The sequence below is a fragment of the Macaca thibetana genome, chromosome 1 (assembly GCF_024542745.1).
Source record: "Macaca thibetana thibetana isolate TM-01 chromosome 1, ASM2454274v1, whole genome shotgun sequence".
In the NCBI taxonomy this organism is placed as follows: Eukaryota; Metazoa; Chordata; class Mammalia; order Primates; family Cercopithecidae; genus Macaca; species Macaca thibetana.
In genome coordinates, this window is record NC_065578.1 from 37,743,435 (window position 1) to 37,758,768 (window position 15,334).

General features: G+C 43.2%; 2 protein-coding genes and 2 pseudogenes across 7 annotated transcripts in view; 3 read left to right on the plus strand and 1 right to left on the minus strand.

Annotated features, from left to right (window-relative positions):
• The window catches only part of NDUFS5 (NADH:ubiquinone oxidoreductase subunit S5), a 1,192,795-nt gene that overhangs the window by 849,482 nt on the left and 327,979 nt on the right, over window positions 1–15,334 (plus strand). The gene's annotated exons all lie outside the window — the stretch shown is intronic.
• AKIRIN1 (akirin 1) overlaps window positions 1–15,334 on the plus strand; it is a 1,026,732-nt gene that overhangs the window by 714,586 nt on the left and 296,812 nt on the right. The gene's annotated exons all lie outside the window — the stretch shown is intronic.
• On the minus strand, window positions 8,404–9,292 carry LOC126960841 (ferritin light chain-like; annotated as a pseudogene). Its single transcript, XR_007728119.1, has one exon. The product of XR_007728119.1 is annotated as a ferritin light chain-like (transcript).
• Window positions 9,336–12,667, plus strand: LOC126951258 (endoplasmic reticulum chaperone BiP-like; annotated as a pseudogene). Its single transcript, XR_007724407.1, has 2 exons — window positions 9,336–9,386; window positions 10,538–12,667. The product of XR_007724407.1 is annotated as an endoplasmic reticulum chaperone BiP-like (transcript).

The window sequence follows — 15,334 nt, forward strand, 5'->3', positions numbered from 1 at the left end:
GCAGGATGAGCAAATGGGGCAAACCCTGGGGAACTGTAGGAAAGGGTCCACCCAGGGAGTGCTGTTTGAGTCACCTGCTACTGTTGTTCAGGGACAAATACGGTTTGAGGTAAACTGACAAAATAACTGGAATATCTCCCAACAGTCCTGCAGAATTGACTGAAGTCACATAATGGAATTACACAAATTTCTCTTGTTCACACCTCCACCTTGGTCTACCTACTGCAAACTCCAGGCCCCTCGACTGTGACCCCTTTGCCTTACGGAAATGTCCAAGGGTCGTGCAGACTCGCATGTGCTCCCAAGTAATGTTCCTGTGTTTTCTGTCCCTGTCCCCTTCAGAGGCATCTCAGTTGGAACCCCAACATGTCCCTGTCGCCAGTGCCCTCAGGAAGAACATCCTTCACTTTGCAGAATGCTGTGTTCAGAGAATCCAAACACCACAGTCCCGGCAGTCCCTCCTAATCCAAAGCCATTGTGCTCCCAGGAAAGGTGGCAGGGAGGCTTTTGTACTCCACTCTGTTCTGCACAGGCCTCTGGGCTACAAAGCCATGCTGCCTGTGCCTTCAGTCCCTGGGCCACTAGAAAACCCAGCTCACCCCCTGGGACTTCAGTTCCCTGATCTGGGCAGCACTGGACTCCAGCTGCCTTCTCAGTTCCTTACCTCTGCCTCTAGAGTTCTGCATACAAACCTTGCCTCAGGTCAATCAACCCATGCAATTGGATGAATGCCCAAGATGTGGCCTGCCCAGGTTCAGACGTGACTGAATTTCCATTTAAGCTTATTGGCAGCACAATAATCATTCTTCAAAATCTAGGCAGGGGGAAGAAGCACTTTGGACAAAATAGCCCAGTTGCTGCAAGGTGCTATGAGTCTGATCCCCACCAGCCTTGGGTTTATTCCCCAGTAGACACCTTCTTCCAGCTCTGTGCATTATCCTTAGAGGAACAGGAGGGTCCTCATCTTTGGGAAACTTCTCCCATTCATGCTTTGCTTTATTCAAAAATCTAAAGTTAGGCCAGGCACAGTGGCTCACACCTGTAATCTCAGCACTTTGGGAGGCTGAGGAGGGCAGATCGCTTGAGGTCAGGAGTTCGAGACCAGCCTGGTCAACATGATGAAACCTCATCTCTACTAAAAACACGAAAATTAGCCAGGCATAATGGTGGATGCCTGTAATCCCAGCTACTCAGTAGACTGAGGCAGGAGAATGACTTGAATCTGGGAGGCAGATGTTACAGCGAGCTGAGATTGTGCTCTGCGCTCCAGCCTGGGCAACAGAGCAAAACTCTGTCTCAAAAAAAAAAAACAAAAAACACTAAAGTGAATCCCATTTACTTTTTCTCTGTTTCATCCTCCGAATTATGATCACTCATTTGCTACACTCCTCAGAGGACTCAGTAGCCCCCCTTTTCTTCAGTGTATTGGCCACATCGCGAAGATCCTCTCCCACAAACGTAGTATTATTGATTTCTAGCAGGAGCGGGAGACCTTGTTTGCTCACAGCTGTGCTAGTGCCTGTTAAGCTCACTTCAGCTCCAGCTTCTCCCCCTATTCTTCCATACACCCCTTGGAGCACATCAGGGCACCTGGAAGATGAGTAGTGCAAGGAAATTATCACCCCGCCTCAACTACCCACCACAGCAAATGGCCATCCATCAGCAGGGATGTGGATACATGTGCGCACCTGCCCCAGGTGTGCTTCGTGGTTGCTGTGCCTATGCATGTATGTGGTATGTGTCTTGACTGTGTGTACAGTGTTTGGGTGCCTGTGTATACATTATGTAGAGCGTACACTGCATGTTTGTACAATTGTGTGTGTGTGTGGATGACTCACATGTAATTGACGTGTGGCTCCCTTGTGTGTATGGTGTTTTGGGAGCCTGTGTACACACGTATATGGAGCATATACTGCATGTGGGTGGAAACCAATGACTCATCTGTGCATGGTGTGGGTCTCTGGCATATAATACATTCACTGTTTGAGCTCATGTTCAGTGTAGGCTGTGTCTGTTCTTTGGGGAGGTGGCATGCATGTAAATGGATGGTGTGTGTGTGTGTGTTTGAGGGGATGAGAGATGGGACCTATAAGGAAACCACACTGACCTGGAAGGAGGTAGTTGGGTCCTTTCTAGGATGAGTCTCTCAGGCCTGCTCAAATGCAGAGAAATGCTAGGAGCATGAGCTATTTGGAAAGGGGGCCCCAGGTGAAGATGGACAATAGACTGATCCCAAGAGGATAACATGATGAGGCAGGGTGAGGCTCAGGAGACCTGGAGGATGGGGTGGGGGCTCAGAGTGGGGGTCTGGCCCTCCACTGGGACAGATGAAAGCAAGAGGTGGCTCAAAACGGAAAGACAAGGAAGGCAGTCACCCAGCAAAGCCTTCAGGAAGTGTGGCATACAAAGACTTGGGTTCAAATCCTGGCCTCTACCACTTCCTAGTTGTGTGACCACAGGCAATTGATTTAACTTCACTCAGCCTCAGTGTCCTCATCCACAAAATGGACTGCTATAAAGATGAAAATAACATAATATATAAAAGGCTTAACATAGTGCCTGGTACACAGAAAGCACCAAGGAGGTACTCATTACTGTTGCTTGTGACTATTATTTTCCTCCTAGCCCCATCGCTGCTGGTATCTCAGCCCTACCAGACCAGGAGGCCATGGAGGGTTGCACCACCATCTTTACCAGTCATGCAGTCTTAGACCTAGGATGCATGTCCCTCAGGGAGCACCCACAGTCTCCCTCCTGCTCCCCCGTCAGACTTGGAGCCTGCCTGCTAGAGCAGCTGTTATCTGGGGAGGTGACATGTGTGTGTCGGTTGATGGGGGAGCTTGAGGACAGCTGCCTACCCTGGGGCTGGACCTCCACCCAACCTCTTCCCACAGCCAAATCCTGGGGAGCATTTGTTCATTCATGTATTCATCCATGGATTGAGAACCTGCCAGGAGCAGTTCTAGGAGCTGGGAACATGATGGTGATTGCGATAGAGGCTGTAGGTGTTTGGGCAGTCCAGCATCACATACCAGTTTTAAGTATCAAAATATTAATATTTTTGTTGGTATAATACCATTATTTCCATTTTTAAAAAAACTTGAAATCTGAATTACTTACATTTTGGAAGCTGCCCAGAAAGTTATACACTAGATCAAAATTTCTAATCAGCTCCAGGAGTACTCCTTTAGAAACCCATCTGTCCATATTTCTCCCCTGCTGTTGTTATATCCCATGACCTGGATGGTTAGTTGGTTAGTTGGTCATTGCATTTTCCTTTGGTGGGTTGGTTTTGGGTGTTATTACTAATTTAAACTCCTCCAAAAGCTAGTCTGGGTTCTGCTCTTCCTCCAAGGACCCTGGTGGAGTCTCCTTAGAATGAGAAGGAGCCGTCAGTTATGGTGAACAAGAGGAGGATATGGTAGCAGGACTTGGGGGCAGAGAGAGGAGAGAGAATGAGGTTTCCAGGTCTTCCCACCTTCCTTTCCCCTGGGCTAGATTCTCTCTGCTCCCCTCCCAGAAAAGGGCCATCCCCTGTGAGTGTCACGGTCCCTAAGTGGTTTACTTTAGTTTATTTTAGCCATCATGCTTCTCAAGGAACAAAACTGCCTCAGTTCTTTACCTGTGGCTTTCTCTCGGGAGGAAGTTTGGACAAAGTATAGAAGATCTTGGTGTCCATATCTTACCTTTGCAATAAAATGCCAATATTATGGTCTTTCTCAAAATGTCATATGTCATTTTGATCCATTGCAATACCCACTGTAGTACAATAATGAGAAAGATAGCTACCCTTGAGGAATTTATATTTTCGTGGGGGAGACATGATAAAGAAATGAGCATGTACATAAAATAATTTCAGATTGTGATATAGGCTAGATCAGTTCGTTTTTGCTGCACAACCAACCATGCTAATGTTTTGATTTCTTAAATTTATTCTTACTGATCAGTTAGCTTTTGCTTTATAACCAACCATGCTAATATTTTATGATTTCTTAAAATGATAATTTATTCTTGCTCATGAGTCTATAGATGACTTCACAGTTTTACTGGTCCAATCTGGACTCCTTCATGTATCTGCCACTGGTTCAGGTGGTGCTGTATCTGGGGAAAGCTGGCTACTGGCTAGAGGATCTCAGTTTTCCTCCACATGTTCTCCCATCCTCCACCAAGCTAACTCAGGCTCCTTCACATGGCAATTTCAGGGATCCAAGAGTAAGTGTGAAAGACTATGAGGCTCAAAGCTAGCATGCCTTTACTTCTAAAACATTCTTTTGGCCAGAGTAAGTCATAAGTCCAGCCCAGATCCAAGGAATAGGGAAATCAACCCCATCTCTTGATGGAAAGTGCTACAAAGTCCCATCAATGCTGCAAAGAGACACCAATAAAGGGAAGGATGGAAAATTGTGGGCATTTTTGCAATTAACAAACATGAGTTATTTTAAAAAGGGGGGGAGTAATGGGATATGGAAGCAACATGGGTCAGACACTTCTTTACATTAGGTGGTCAGAGAAGACCTCTCTCAAGAAATAATATTTGAGGTAAGACCTAAGTGATAAGAAAGAAAAGCCCTACTTTAAAGATTAGGTTGATAAGCACAAAAAGCAGAGAGAGTAGCATGGGCAAAGGTCCTCAGCAGAAAAAAAAAATCATAATTGTGTTCAGGATTTAGAAAGAAACTGGGTCTTACTGGAGTAGATGGATGGAAGTGAGAATACTAGTGGATTAAGTTACAGAGAGAGGCAGGGAACAATCATGTTTGGTCTTATGGATTATGGTGAGATATTTATATTCATTTTAAATGTGATCAGAAACCACTGGAGGGTTTTAAGCAAAGAAATAAAATGATGTGATTGAAAATTTGAGAAGGTCACTTTGGCTGCTGTGGGAAGAATAGTCTAAAGTGGAAACAGACAAGAGTAGAAGCAGAAAGATCGTGTAGGAGACTATTGTAATAGCGCAGGCGAGAAATGATCATGACAGAGACTAAAGTGGTAGCAGTGAAGGTGGTTTAAGAGGCGGGATGCTCTGGAATATATTTTTGAAGCCAAACCTGCAGGGTTTATGAATGGACTTGCTGTTAGAGGAAAAGGAAAAAAAATAGTAAAGAGGACGCCAAAGATTTTTGTCTTGAGTTTCTGAGTAAATGATGAGTGCTATGGTCTGAATGTTTATGTGCCCAAAATTCCTATATTGACATCTTTACCCCCCAAAAGTGATGGTATTAGGAGGTGGGGCCTTTTGGAAGTTGATTAGGTTATGAGGGCAGAGTCCTCATAAATGAGATTAGTGCCCTTTTATTAATATTATAAAAGAGGTCCAAGGGAGTTTGTTTGCACCTTCTGCCATGTAAGATTACAATGAGAAGATATCCATCTGTGAAGGAAACAGACCCTTAGCAGACACCAAATCTTCTGGTACCTTGATCAGGGACTTCCCATCCTCCAAAACTGTGAAAAACAAATTTCTATTGTTTATAAGCCACCCAGTCTGTGGTATTTTATTACAACAGCCCAAACAGATTAAGACAATGAGTTACTGGATAAACCACATTACTGGGCTAAAAAAGATGGTGGGAGGAACATGAGAGAGATAAGAGAATTCCGAAGCTTTACTGTGGGCTTGTTAGGTAGCATAGTGGACATCATAGAAACGTCAAATAGAAAGACAGATGTGTGAGACTGGAGCTCAGCGGAGGTTGGGCTGTGAATATTCATTTAAGAGTCAATCATACCCAGCAACAGGCTAGATGAATCTACCAATGGAGAGAATGAATAGAGAATAGAAGGGGACCTAAGACTGAGGCACAGGGAATGCTAATATTTATAAGTAGATTAGAAGGACAATTTTAAAAATGAGATGGAGTGGCCAGCAAAGTGAGAGAAAAAAAAGAAAAAGTGTCCCAAGAAGGAAGGAGTGATCACTTCTGCTTCCAGCCAGGACGGAGTAACAGAGACCAGACAACCTCACACTGTAAGCAACAAGAATACCAAAGCATTGTTTCACAGCTTTTTATCATACAATAAGCAGCACAGAAACTCCATCCCTGAGAGAAGGGAAACAAGGCACCAACTCACTGCATAGAGGCAATGTTCAGGTCTTAGCAAAGAGAATGGGGACCAAAACAGAACTCAGCAGTCTGACTGAGTTGAGAAGTTAGAGATGAAAGTTCAGGAAGCCGAGGAAGCTACTGTAAGGCAGAGCACCAGTTAGGAGGGACCTACACAGAGGGAGAGTTTTGGAGGTCTGTAGAAATATCCTTGCAAGTCTATGACTGAGTACTGATCTATACATGCATAAGAGGAAACTACACAAAGATGAAGAAAGAACCATCAGCATAAAACAGGCTGACCAATTCCCAGAGCTCACACAGAACTGGGAATAGACCTCCTAATACCTGGAGCATTGGGTAGAAGCCACAGAAGGGAATTGCCTTAGTATTGGTGCTAAATTATGCCTAGACTAAAAGTTGCTTTGGAACTACCATAACAAATTTAAAAGGGTTGAAAAGTTCCAATTCATTTCAAGTAACAAGCACCAGAAAAGAAACAACACTATTTAAGTAAAATAAAACCAGCAACCAACAAACAATATCTTTGTTTGATCTTCTTGGAATCCTGTTAGAAGATCACATAACAATATCTAGCACTGAATAAAAAATTACCAGGTATGCAAAAAAAAAAAAAGAAAATTTTTTTCTGCATAACCAGAAGAAAAATCAATCAATAGAAACAGACCCACAAATGGTAAAACTAGCAGACAAGGAAAGTAAAACAGCTATTATAAATATACTACATTTTTCAGCTAGGTAGAGAAAAAATACGAACATGATAAGAAGAAAAATAGAAGATAGAAAAAAGAAGCAAATGGAAATTCTAGAGATTAAAAAACGCAGTATATTAAATGAAAAATGACAGATTTGACACTGCAGAAGAAAAAAAGCAATGACCTTGAACACATAGCAATATAAACTATCCTTTTAGTGCTAAATGAAGCACTAAAAGAAAAGAGACTGGGAAAAAAAAAATCCACAGGGTGACCTTTAGAACAATATCAAGCAGTCTAATATATGTGTAATTGGAGTCCTGAGGTGGGAAAAAAGGAGAAGCAGAAAGTTTATTTGAAAAAAAAGACCAAATTTTTTCAAATTTGGTGAAAACTATAAAACCACCAACCTAAGAAGCATAATGGACTCCAGGCTGAAGAAATCTAAAGGAAACCATTCCAAGGTACATCATAATCAAAATGCTGAAAATTATGATAAAAAAAAAATCTTAAAGGCAGGCAGGCATTTTATGCATAGAAAAGCAAAGATTAAACTGATAGCAGATTTTATGTCAGAAAGGCATGCAAGCCAGAAGAAAATAGAAAGACATCATTAAGGTACTGAAAGAAAAAGTTAAAAAAAAAAAAATCTGTCAATACAGAATTTTTCTTTTTTCTATTTATTTTTCTTTTTTCCTTTTTTTTTTTTTTTTTTTTTGAGAGGGAGTCTCGCTTTGTCGCCCGGGCTGGAGTGCAGTGGCACGATCTCGGCTCACTGCAAGCTCCGCCTCCCGGGTTCATGCCATTCTCCTGCGTAGCTGGGACTACAGGCACCCACCACCGCGCCTGGCTAATTTTTTGTATTTTTAGTAGAGACAGGGTTTCACCATGTTAGCCAGGATGGTCTTGATCTCCTGACCTTGTGATCCGCCCGCCTCGGTCTCCCAAAGTGCTGGGATTACAGGCGTGAGCCACCGTGCCCGGCCTTTTTTTTTTTTTTTTTTTTTTTTTTTGAGACAGAGTTTTGCTCTCATTGCCCAAGCTGGAGTGCAATAGTGCGATCTTGGCTGACTGCAACCTCCGTCTCTCAGGTTCAAGCGATTTCCTGCCTCAGCGTCCTGAGTAGCTGGGATTACAGGCATGTACCACCACGCCCAGCTAATTTTTTGTATTTTTAGTAGAAACGGGGTTTCGCCATGTTAACCAGGCTGGTCTTGAACTCCTAACCTCAGATGATCCCGCCTCGGCCTCCAAAAGTGCTGGGATTACAGACACGAGCCACTGTGCCTGGCCCAATCTAGAATTTTTTACCCAGCAAAAAATCTTTTAAATCTAAAGGTGAAATAAAGACTGTTTAGACAACCAAAAACTGAAACAAGTTATTGCCTGCAGAGCTGTTCTACAAGGAATGATACAGAAAGTTCTGCAGGCAGAAAGAAAGAATACCAGATGGAAATTTGGATCAACACAAAAGAATGAAGAGCGGCAGAAACGGTAAATATGTGGGTAAATATAAAAGGCTTTCTTTTTTCCTCATTTGAATCTCATTAAAAGATTATTGGTGGTTTTAATAAAAAGTAATAACAGAGTACTGTGGAAGTTATACCATGTGTACAAGTAAAATTTATTTATTTTATTTATTTTATTTTTATTTTTTGCATCAAAAAGCTTTATTTCCATTTGGTCCAAGGCTTGTTAGGGTAGTTAAGAAAGCTGCCTAGTGGCTGGAGGGAGAGGCTTAGGCAGAAGCCCTATTACTTTGCAAGGGGCCCTTCAGAAGTGGCTGGGCCCAGAAGGCTCTTAGTCATGCTTGAGAGTGAGCCTTTGGAAGAGATACCTGCCCAGCCCAGCCGCCAGACCAGCCAGCCTGCCTGTGGAGGTTGGTCAGGTGGTCACCCATCTTCTTGATGAGCTTCACTTTCTCATCTAGGAAGTGAGTCTCCAGGAAGTCACAGAGATGGGGGTCTGTGTGGGCAGAACCCAGGGCCTAAAGATCCAAAAGGGCCTGGTTCAGCTTCTTCTCCAGGGCCATGGCGGCTTTCATGGCATCCAGGGTTTTACCCCACTCATCTTCAGCTGGCTTCTTGATGTCCTGGAAGAGAGCACGGCCGCCACACTGGTTTTGCATCTTCAGGAGACGCTCCTAGCCCTCGTGCTTCTCCTTGGCCAATTCGCGGAAGAAGTGGCTCAGGCCTTCCAGAGCCACGTCATCGTGGTTGAAATAGAAGCCCAGGGAGAGGTAAGTGTAGGAAGCCTGAAGATACACATTTACCAGGCTGTTGACGGCTGCCTCCACGTCGGTAGAATAATTCTGATGAATCCAGGAGCTCATGGTTGGTCGGCAAGAGGGAGCTAACCACAAAAACGGTGCTGGCAGGTCCCAGAAGCAGGAGATGGCCGAGAAGATGGTCCCGGACGTTGCAAGTGGAGAGGAAATCGGAGGGCGGTCGGAGGCTGGAAGGAAGAGTCTCTGGATCTGTTCCATCCAAACACTGTTGAAGCAAGATACAGACCCGCGGGACCACCGAACTGCCCAAGTAAAATTTATTAAAGCAATAGCAAAAAAAGCAGGATGAGGGAAATGGGAGTATACTATTGTAAAGTTCTTACACTGTGTAAAGTGGTATATTATTTGAAACATTTGACTGTGATAAGATAAAGATGCATATATAAACCTTGGATTCACCACTTAAAACTATTAGGTTGGTGCAAAAGGGTGTGGCAAAAACCGCAATTAGTTTTGCACCAACCTAATACAACAAAGAGAAAATAAGCCAATACTGAAGATTAAAAATGAAAATTTTTAAACTTATTACAAAAGAATGCAAGGAAAGAGGGGGAAAGGAACAAGGAACAAATGAGGAAATAAAAAAGAAATAGCAAGATGGTATAGTTAAACCCATTTATATCAATAACTTTATTAAGTGTAAAGTTCTATGGCCAGGTGCGGTGGCTCATGCCTCCTAGCACTTTGGGAGGCTAAGGCAGGTGGACTACCGGAGGTTAGGAGTTTGAGACCAGTCTGGCCAATATGGTGAAACCCCGTCTCCACTAAATATACAAAAATTAGCTGGGTGTGGTAGCAGGCACCTGTAATAACAGTTACTCGGGAGGCTGGGGCAGGAAAATCACTTGAACTCAAGAGGTGGAGGTTGCAGTGAGCTAAGATCACACCACTACACTCCAGCCTCAGCGACAGAGTAAGACTCCATCTCAAAAAAAAAAGGTCTAAACAGCCCAAAAGGCAGAGAATGTCAGATGGGATCCAACTGTGTGTTATCCACAAGAAACCACCTTTAAATATAAGGACACATATGGGTTAAAAGCGCAAGGATGTAAAAAATACACCATGTTAACACTAATTCAAAAAATTGGTAAGAAGTAGATTTTCAGAAAAATCTCACACTTATAGAATACACCACTCAACAACAGAAGAATACATATTCTTTTTAAGTTCACATGAAACATTCACCAAGATCATATTTGGGTACAAAATAAGTCTCCAACTTAATATGATTAAACTCATGCAAATTATGCTTGTTGACCACAGTGAATTTAAACTAGAAGTCAGTAACAAAAAGACATCTTTTAACTGAAAACCCCTCAAATGTTTGAAAATTAAACAACACAGACGCCGGCCGAGACAGCACCGACAGACCAACCCGTTGGGGTGTTTCGCGAGTGTGAGACGTAAGCGCCGTGGCCTGCATTTCCAGACCTGCCCTTCACCTGGTTCATGGCACCTTGTAAACCCCGGCCCCTGCCATCTGCAAGTCGGTAACCGCGCTGCACTCCTGTGCTGCGGCCTGTGGCTGGACTGCCTGTGACGCCCTGCCTGCTGCTGCCCGACTGGCTGGCAAGATTAAGCTTTCCCTGGTGGCTGCGATGCTGCTGCTGCTCAGCGCAGCGTGGGCCAAGGAGGAGGACAAGAAGGAGGATGTGAGCACGGTGGTTGGCATCGACCTGGGGACAACCCACTCCTGCGTCGGTGTGTTCAAGAACAGCCACATGGAGATCATTGCCAACGATCAGGGCAACAGCCTCACCCTGTCCTATGTGGCCTTCACTCCCAAATGGTAATGTGTGATTGGCGATGCAGCCAAGAACCAGCTCACCTCCAACCCCGAGAACACGGTTTTTGATGCCAAGTGGCTCATCGGCTGCAGGTGGCACAACCTGTCTGTGCAGCAGGACATCAAGTTCTTGCCGTTCAAGGTGGTTGAAAAGAAAACTAAACCATACATTCAAGTTGATATTGGAGGTGGGCAAACAAAGACATTTGCTATTGAAGAAATTTCTGTAATGGTTCTCACTAAAATGAAAGAAACTGCTGAGGTTTATTTGGGAAAGAAGGTTATCCATGCAGTTGTTGCTGTACCAGTCGATTTCAATGATGCCCAACGCCAAGCAACCAAGGATGCTGGAACTATTGCTGGCCTAAATGTTATGAGGATCATCAATGAGCCTATAGCAGCTGCTATTGCTTATGGCCTGGATAAGAGGGAGGGGGAGAAGAACATCCTGGTGTTTGACCTGGGTGGTGGAACCTTCAATGTGTCTCTTCTCACCATTGACAATGGTGTCTTCCAAGTTGTGCCCACTAATGGAGATACTCATCTGGGTGGAGAAGACTTTGACCAGCATGTCGTGGAACACTATTTGAACACAAAAAGTACAAATGCTATTTGTACTTTTTGAATGTACAAAAAGAAGACCGGCAAAGATGTCAGGAAAGACAATAGAGCTGTGCAGAAACTCCAGAGCAAAGTAGAAAAGGCCAAATGGGTCCTGTCTTCTCAACATCAAGCAAGAATTGAAATTGAGTCCTTCTATGGAGGAAAATACTTTTCTGAGACCCTGACTCAGGCCAAATTTGAAGCGCTCCACTGGACCTGTTCCGGTCTACTATGAAGCCTGTACAGAAAGTGTTGGAAGACTCTGATTTGAAGAAATCTGACATTGATGAAATTGTTCTTGTTGGTGGCTTTACTGGAATTCCAAAGATTCAGCAACTGGTTAGAGTTCTTCAATGGCAAGGAACCATCCCATGGCATAAGCCCACATGAAGCTATAGCATATGGTGCTGCTGTCCAGGCTGGTGTGCTTTCTGTGATCAAGATACAGGTGACTTGGTACTGCCTGATGTGTATCCTGTTACACTTGGTATTGAAACTGTGGGAGGTGTCATGACCAAACTGATTCCAAGGAACACAGTAGTGCCAACCAAGAAGTCTCAGATCTTTTCTACAGCTTCTGATAATCAACCAACTGTTACAATCAAGGTCTATGAAGGTGAACGACCCCTGACAAAAGATAATTATCTTCTGGGTACATTTGATCTGACTGGAATTCCTCCTGCTCCTTGTGGGGTCCCACAGATTGAAGTTACCTTTGAGATGGATGTGAATGGTATTCTTCGAGTGACAGCTAAAGACAAGGGTACAGGGAACAAAAATAAGATCACAATTACCAATGACCAGAATCGCCTGACACCTGAAGAAATTGAAAGGATGGTTAATGATGCTGAGAAGTCTGCTGAGGAAGACAACAAGTTCAAGGAGTACATTGATACTAGAAATGAGTTGGAAAGCTATGCCTATTATCTAAAGAATCAGTTTGGAGATAAAGAAAAGCTGGGAGGTAAACTTTCCTCTGAAGATAAGAAGACCATGGAAAAAACTGTAGAAGAAAAGGCTGAATGGCTGGAAAGCCACCAAGATGCTGACACTGAAGACTTCAAAGCTAAGAAGAAGGAACTAGAAGAAATTGTTCAACCAATTATCAGCAAATTCTATGGAAGGGCAGGCCCTCCCCCAACTGGTGAAGAGGATACAGCAGAAAAAGATGAGTTGTAGACACTGATCTGCTAGTGCTGTAATATTGTAAATACTGGACTCAGGAACTTTCATTAGGAAAAAATTGAGAGAAGTTAAGTCTCGAATGTAATTGGAATATTCACCTCAGAGTGGAGTTGAAAATGCTACAACCCAAGTGGCTGTTTACTGCTTTTCATTAGCAGTTGCTCACATGTCTTTGGGGGTGAGAAGAATTGGCCATCTTAAAAAGTGAGTAAAAAACCTGGGTTAGGGTGTGTGTTCACCTTCAAAATGTTCTATTTAACAATTGGGTCATGTGCATCTAGTGTAGGAAGTTTTTTCTACCATAAGCGACACCAATAAATGTTTGTCATTTACAAAAAAAAAAAAAAAAAAAAAAAAAAGAAAATTAAACAACAACACACTTCTAAATAACATACAGATCTAAAAAAAACTGTGACAGAAATTATAAATATTTTGTACTAAATGAAAACTAAAACACAACAGATCAAAATGTGTGGAGTGTAGCTAAATAATGCTTAGAAGATTTATAGCATTAAATGTTTATATTAGAAAATCATAAAATTCTCAAATCAATTATCTAGTGTTCACCTTAAGTTATTTAAAAAGGAAGAACAAGTTAAACCCAAAATAAGCAGAAAAGGTAAATTAGAACATAAATCAATAAAATAGAAAACAAAAATAATGAAACCAAAATCTGGTTCTTGGAAAAGATCAGTAAAATTGATAAACCTTTAGTCAAACAGAAAGAAACAAAAGATAAAATAACAATTACCAATATCAAGAATTAAAGTGGGTACATCACTGTAGATCCTGCCGATTCTAAAAGGACAGCAAGGGAATGATATGGTATGAATAATTTTATGCTAACAAGTTATATAAGCTAGATAAAATGGACAAATTTCTTGAAACACACAAACTACCAAAGCTCACTCAAGAAGAAACAGATAACCTGAATAGTCCTATATCTATCAAAGAAACGAACTCATAACTAACAACCTTCCACAAAGGAAACTCCAGTCCCAAATGACTTCACTGCTAAATTATAATGAACATTAAATGAAGAGATAATAACTATTCTGCACAAACTCTTCCAGAAAATAGAAGAAGAAGGAACATTTCCCAACTCATTTTATGAAATTAGCATTACCCTGATCCCAAAACCAGATAAATAAATTAAAAGGAAAAAAACCCCACTGACCAATCTCTCTCATGAACATTAGATACAAACATCTTTAACCAGCAAGGGACTTGCTAGCTGTGTGGATTTCTGCTGACAGGGGTTACATGAAGATAGAGAAGTTATTTGAATTCAGCAACATGGAGCTCCAGTGTTCCTACCTTCCAGACTCCGGACCTCTCTGCCACCTGGACATTCCTGTGGTTCCTTCACAACCTCTCAGGCCACATACCCCTGCTTACCAATTTCAGCCAGTTGACCACCTCACTCAGCTCCCATCTACCACAACCGTCATTCCGGTCACAGCCTACCCTAAGGTTGTGGCAGATATTGATCAGTGCCTACCTCCAAATTAGAACCACAGACTTTCCTAAAATTGGATGATGGGGGTATAGGACATGGGATAGCATATTCTCAGGGTGTGAAGACTGACAAGTTCTCAGGCCACAGGGGTCAGGGCCTACTGGAAGCTAAAACTGAGACTGGCAGATTGTTCTTAAGGATCCCTCTTGAGGTCCAGTGGTCCCTAAACAGCATGCAGGCAACCACTTTAATATTAATGATTGGCACAGTCCTTGGTGATTACAACACAGGAAAGGAAGCTGAGCAAGGCAGCCCAAAGCAACACCTTCTGGCTTCTCAATTCTGCCCCTGGACACAACAGACTCACACTATGTGCAGTCAGGCTAGAAGAGTCCTGGTGTCCCTTACTCACTGAGCCTCAGCCGAAAGCCGGGTCCATGCTAGAATACTACAAATACAGCCAAAAGCTGGGCCCACCGCAAAGAATACCAAGGTGCTGCTTAGCATACCATCTTTCACAAAGTCCCTATCCTAGTTCCTTGAAGTCATCTTAAATGTATATATGATGTATGAATATGTTGTTGTTTGCTTCTCTCTGAGCATGTGTGTCAGCTTAGGCCCTCCTAGAAGCAGATACCAGAACAGAATTAGAAGTGCAAGGTATATATTGCAGGAAACGTTTGTGAGAGTTAAAGGGCAGGGGGAATCGTCAATCTGCAATACCAACCTGATAGCTGTGAAAGGAGAGGCAGAAGGAAAGAGGATTGGACAGGAAGAGCCTCAAACTGCAGTGCAGCTCTGAGGAGCCCCAGAGCACTGATTGCCCACGAGAGGAGTCCTGCATCAAGCAGAAAGTGGTCCAGTTCCGTTACCTGCACAGTGCTTGGTGGTTGGCCAGGCACAGCCTAGGGAAAATGAACCTCAGCTGAACATCGCAGAGATCCAAAGGTACAGCACCTGAAGGCTGTCAGCCAACTCCCTGGTCCTTTTCAAGGGAAAGCTGGGCCAGGTGCAGAGGCTTGTGCCTATAATCCCAGCATTTTGAGAGGCCAAAGCAGGTGGATTGCCCAAGCTTAGAAGTTCAAGACCAACCCGGGCAACATGGCAAAACCCCATTTTACAAAAAATACAAAAATTAACCAGGCATGGTGGTGTGTACCTGTAGTCCCAGCTACTCAGGAGGTTGAGGTGGGAGGATCACCTGAGCCTGCAGTGAACCTTGATGGTGTCCCTACACCCCAGCATGGGCAA